The sequence below is a fragment of the Adiantum capillus-veneris genome, chromosome 22 (assembly GCF_014529385.1).
Source record: "Adiantum capillus-veneris isolate H3 chromosome 22, ASM1452938v2, whole genome shotgun sequence".
In the NCBI taxonomy this organism is placed as follows: Eukaryota; Viridiplantae; Streptophyta; class Polypodiopsida; order Polypodiales; family Pteridaceae; genus Adiantum; species Adiantum capillus-veneris.
The window spans coordinates 117855897-117861896 of NC_140952.1; the positions used below are offsets into that span (position 1 = coordinate 117855897).

The 6000-nt window shown below is 41.4% G+C and overlaps 1 pseudogene; it reads right to left on the bottom strand.

The window, feature by feature from the left end:
• LOC147430098 (uncharacterized) overlaps window positions 1-2538 on the bottom strand; it is a 50123-nt pseudogene extending 47585 nt beyond the window's left edge.
• Window positions 2539-6000: the final 3462 nt, after the last annotated feature.

Here is a 6000-nt window from a genome sequence, read left to right on the forward strand (position 1 = left end):
TCTCCTTCCTCTCCTCGTGTGTGTGTGTGTGTGTGTGTGTGTGGGGGGGGGGGGGGGTGTGGAGGGAGGGGGAAGAGAGAGAGGGAGGGACGTGGGTTTACCTGTTTCCCTAGAGCGCCGAAACTCAGATATGAGATCTGAGTTTTTGGCACTCTTGGTTTATTTTTTACCCCTATCGACGTCGCTATACTCATCGCTATGAGCATCATTATATGCAACAAACAGTATAGCGACGCTTGTAGCGATGATCATAGCGACAACATGAATTTTAACATTTACACATGGCACTGCTAGCGTCGCTAATATGAAGAACCTCTTGTAGTGTTAATGTATCCATGAAATGTGGCAAAGTTTAAGTTTGTGAGACTCACAACTTCTCTGAAAATCTAATGAACATGGCATCTATATCTTCGTGTGTATGGCCTACCATTAAAAATCCCAATTAGATAGTCTTGAAAATGGCCCTTGCAACAAGCAAGGAGAGATATGCAAAAAGATATCGATTCTTATTTTCTCCAGTACAATTATCTAGCTACAATAACAAATTCTCTGGCAATGTACGAAATGAAGTAGTATTACTTGTTGGTCTACTTTCTTGTGCTTGCATGCTAGAACATTTCCCATTCACCATATTCTGATAGTCTAAGACATCCCTTGAGTTTAGAGAATTTAGAATTGAAACATTACTTCTTGGAGTTCCACTTGTAGCCAAATCACTAAGAGGGTGTTGATCCTCTCACTTATGCTAGGTAGACATGATGCTATTGATCCAATTGTGAGGTTGGGATCAAATGACCATAAACCATGTAAAACAAAGTGTCCATAATAGCCAGTTGCATGTCCATGGGATATCATACCAATCAATGCCACCTGCAAGTTATACCTCGAATCTACACCCTTAGGCATAATACGTATCCTTGGTATGGCAGTCTTGTTTTGGTCCATCTTATCATGGATGATACATAAATATTTTTGAGGTTGGGTTTTAGACAGAGTTCTCCATGCATAGTATAAGCTTCTACAACTTTTTTTATTGTGCCATATGATTTTCTCTTTCTTGCAAGATTAGTGATCTTTCTTGAAGACTAGGTTTTGCCTCTAGCCTTGCCTTGATTGAGCTACACAAGTTGCACTTAGAGAACTCACTTGTCTTGGTAAGGGATATATGTGGATACTCCTTGTTCCAAATCTTAGATAAGGAGGACTTCGGTAGCCTTTGTTCACATCCAAGTTGTTCAAGGATAGTGTTTTGCTTAAAATGTCAACCTACTTACAAGTGGGTGGTATGACCAATTGAGTTTCCCTTCATCCATCCAACAAGGTCCTACTCTTGTGTGGCATCCATTCAGAGTTCTTTTCCACAAACTCATCAAGTATTGATCTAGCCCTGCTAGTATGATCAAGGCCCCTCCTCAATACTCCCGTGTTTCAATGCACATATTGATGTGTGCCTAGTTCAAATTTCTCCTTATAGCGATAAAATGATGTCTTTGGAATTTCATGCATTTCATACCATGCTTTGCAATAGATGGGACTCCCATTCAATTTGAAATAGTATCGCATTTATTTGTTTAAATGTTGATGATCATAACAAATGGAGAGAACATCATAGATATAATTTGTGTGTGAACTTTGAGATTGACCTCAAAATTGCTGCCGAATATGCATCAGTACCTTACAATCCACAAGTTGACAACATCGTTTTGGACAACAATCAATGAATGAAAAACTTTTGATTGACTCAAGTGACAAGTAAATATTTGTAGTAGGCTTTGATATTTGTTTATGTACTCTATTAATAAAAGTGTATCGTCTCTTTGTGGAACAAAGAGTAACACTAGCATCATGAGTTGCACTTTCACCATTAGCCTCACCATGTACATGTGGACATTGAGCCTTCAAATCATAAAGGGGAGTATACCCGTTGTATGGGGTCCCATCTAGTATTGTTATTTGTTTTACTAGCCATGTAATCAAAGTGACACTGTTTGCATGCAACAACACTCCATCATTTGCATTCTCCCTTTCAATTACCATACCCACATTCTCATCTCCAAGCTCATGAAAGTTAACACACTCATCTGGAAACATATATAAGGTCAATCCTTCATTAATGGTTTGCATCATGGTCTCATCTTTTAGAAGAACTCTTTGGTTCTTCCAAGATTCTTGTATAGACCTTTCAAATCCAGGCGAAGTGAATGGTAGTGCATCCACGATCATAGGATCATTGTCATCTTCATCTACATTGTGTATATCATATGATACTAAGTTTTGATGACTTGACAAAGGTCTAAGTAGACCCTTCGTCCATCGAACACTACTCCATAATGTGTTCTGCAATGAGGACGTTGTATCCATTGTAGGAAAAGGCAACAAGACATCCTTTAAGCATTCTTCCAGTAACACTGACACATTTCCTAGACCTAGCTCTATACCACCACATGTTGCATTAGGATCTATCTTACAAACACATCCAACTGCGACAATTTCATTTTGTAGAAGTAGATGCACTTTTTTTCCAAATTGAAAATCCATCCTAAATGCAAAAGGTTTAGCATGTTAAAAACAATGAGATCAATGACCGTGAGCCATGCTTATGAATACACTTGCTATATGATATGAAATCTTCTAGTTTAACTTTTTGTGTCCCTCTAGGTTGACCAATTATCACTAGTCATTCTAGTTGTTCATTTTGGTTGGTCATTCTGGTGGTATGAATTATGAGCCACCTATCCATTGTAAGATAGGTGGACAATAGTACTTTATGTTTTATGTAGATGTGCACTCTGGAATAGCCACTTGGTCAATCTGGTGGTATGAATGATTAGCCATCTATCCATTGCAAGATAGGTGGGCATGAGTACTTTATGTTTTGTTTGGATTTGCACTCTAGAATAGCCACTTGGTCATTTTGGGGGTATGAATGATGCACCACCTATCTATTGAAAGAAAGGTGGACATCACTACTTTCTAGATTGTACTTTCTGTAGATTGTCCCACTCTCCTCACCACCTGTCCATTCTCTCCACCAGCGCCAATCTAGGTCAGTTTAGGTACATTTTCCCACTCTCCTCACCACCTCTCCATTCTCTCCACCACCTCTAGATTGACAATCTAGCCAATTCTAGGTCCGCTTAGGTAGAATCTCCCACTATCCTCACCACATGACCCTTCTCTCCACCACCTCCTAGGTTGACCATCTGGCCATTCTAGGTCAGTATAGGTAGATTGTCCCACTCTCCTCACAACATATCCATTCTCTCCACCACCTCTAGAATGACTGATTGGCCATTCTAGGTTAGTTTAAGTAGATTTTTCCACTCTCCTCACCGCATGTTCATTCTCTCCACCACCTCTAGATTGTCCATCTGGCCATTCTGGGTCAGTTTCGGTAGATTTTTTAACTCTCCTCACCACATGTCCATTCTTTCCAGCACCTCTAGATTGACCATTTGGTCATTCTAGGTTAGTTTAGGTAGATTTTCCCACTCTCCTAGCCACATCTTGATTCCCTCCAACACCTCTAGATTGACCATTTGGCCATTCTAGGTCATTTTAGGTAGATTGTTGAACTCTCCTCACCACATACCCATTCTCTCCACCACCTCTATATTGACCATTTGTCCATTCTATGTCAGTTTAGGTACATTGTCCCACTCTTCTCACCACATATCTATTCTCTCCATCACCTCCTGACCATCTGGCCATTCTAGGTCGTTTTAGGTAGAATCTCCCCTCTCCTCACCACATGTCCATTCTCTCCACCACATCTAGGTTGACCATCTGGCCATTCTAGTTCAGTTTAGGTATATTGTCGCACTCTCCTCACCAAATGTCCATTCTCTGCACCACCTCCTAGATTGACCATGTGGCCATTCTAGGTCAGTCTAGGTAGAATATCCCACTTTCCTCACCACAAGTCCATTCTATCCACCACCTAAACCCTAGATTGACCATCAGGCCATTCTAGGTCAGTTTAGGTAGAATCTCCCACTCTTCTTACCACATGCTCATTCTCTCCACCACATCTAGATTGACCATCTGGCCATTCTAGGTCAGTTTAGGTACATTTTCCCACTCTCCTCACCACATGTCCATTCTCTCCACCACCTCCTAGATTGATCATTCGGCCATTCTAGGTCAATTTAGGTAAATCTCCCACTCTTCTCACCACATGTCCATTCTCTCCACCACATCTAGATTGACCATCTGGAAATTCTAGTTCAATTTAGGTATATTGTCCCTTTCTCCTCACCAAACGTCCATTCTCTGCACCAAATCCTAGATTAACCATATGGCCATTGTAGGTTGGTCTAGGTAGAATCTCCCACTCTCCTCACCACAAGTCCATTCTCTCCACCACCTCCTAGATTGATTATCTAGCCATTCTAGGTCAATTTAAGTAGAATCTCCCACTCTCCTCACCGCATGCCCATTCTCTCCACAACCTTTAGATTGACTATCTGGCCATTCTAGGTCAGTTTAGGTACATTGTCCCACTCTCCTCACCACATGTCCATTCTTTCACCACCTCCTAGATTGACCATTTGGCCATTCGAGGTCAGTTTAGGTAGAATCTCCCACTCTCCTCACCACATGTCCATTCTCTCCACCACATCTAGATTGACCATCTAGCCATTCTAGTTCAATTTAGGTATATTTTCCCACTCTCGTCACCAAATGTCCATTCTCTGCACCACCTCCTAGATTGACCATGTGTCCATTCTAGGTCGGTCTAGGTAGAATGTCCCACTCTCCTCACCACAAGTCCATTCTCTCCACCACCTCCCTAGATTGATTATCTGCCATTCTAGGTCAATTTAGGGAGAATCTCCCACTCTCCTCACCGCATGCCCATTCTCTCCACGACCTTTAGATTGACTATTTGGCCATTCTAGGTCAGTTTAGGTACATTGTCCCACTCTCCTCACCACATGTCCATTCTCTCTACCACCTCCTAGATTGACCATCTGGTCATTCGAGGTCAATTTAGGTAGAAACTCCCACTCTCCTCGCCACATGTCCATTCTCTCCACCACATCTAGATTGAACATCTAGCCATTCTAGTTCAATTTAGGTATATTGTTTTACTCTTCTCCCCACAAGTCTATTCTCTCCGCCACCTCCCAGATTGACCAATTTGGCCATTCTAGGTGAGTTTAGGTAGAAAGTCCCACTCTCCTCACCACAAGTCCATTCTCTCCACCACATGTAGATTGACCATCTGACCATTCTAGGTCAGGTTAGACATCAGTACTTTCTATTTTGTGCAGATGTGCACTCTAGAATAGCCACTTGGTTATTCTAGTAGTATGAATGATGAGCCAACTATCGATTGTAAGATAGGTGGGTTGTAGTACTTTATGTTTTGTGCAGATGTGCAAACTAGAATAGTCACTTGGTCATTCTGGTGTTATGAATGATGAGCCACCTATCCATGGTAAGATAGGTAGGTGTCAGTAATTTACCTTTTGTGCAGATATGCACTTTAGAATAACCACTTGGTCATGCTAGTGATATGAATAACTCCATTGTTGTTGAGAACTTGCTATTTTAGAGCAGCCACCTATCCATTCTAAGATAGGTGGGTTTTACTACTTTATTCCTTGTGTGATGTACACTCCAAAATGACCACCTGGTTGTTTGAATAATCATTACATTCTCAATGGGTTGTTTGAGGGCCTAATAACTTGGATGTTTAGTGTTTTCATTTTTTCTCCTACTAACTTTAAGTATAGATTCCCTTTCTAGAGTAGTTTGGACTGCTTGTAGGTGGTTTAAGCATTAAAAAAGGGTTGAAATTTGACGGGCGTTCAACGAGCTACTGGAATTTTTGATTTGAAAGGCGAATTCATTAATGGAGAGGGTCCAGTTTATGTAGAGGATCCATGACAGGTGTGGCCAAGTGACGACATGCCGAGAGTGCTGCACTACAGGCAAGGTACGTCTGACAATCACACACACACACACACACAGAGAGAGAGAGAGAGAGAGAGA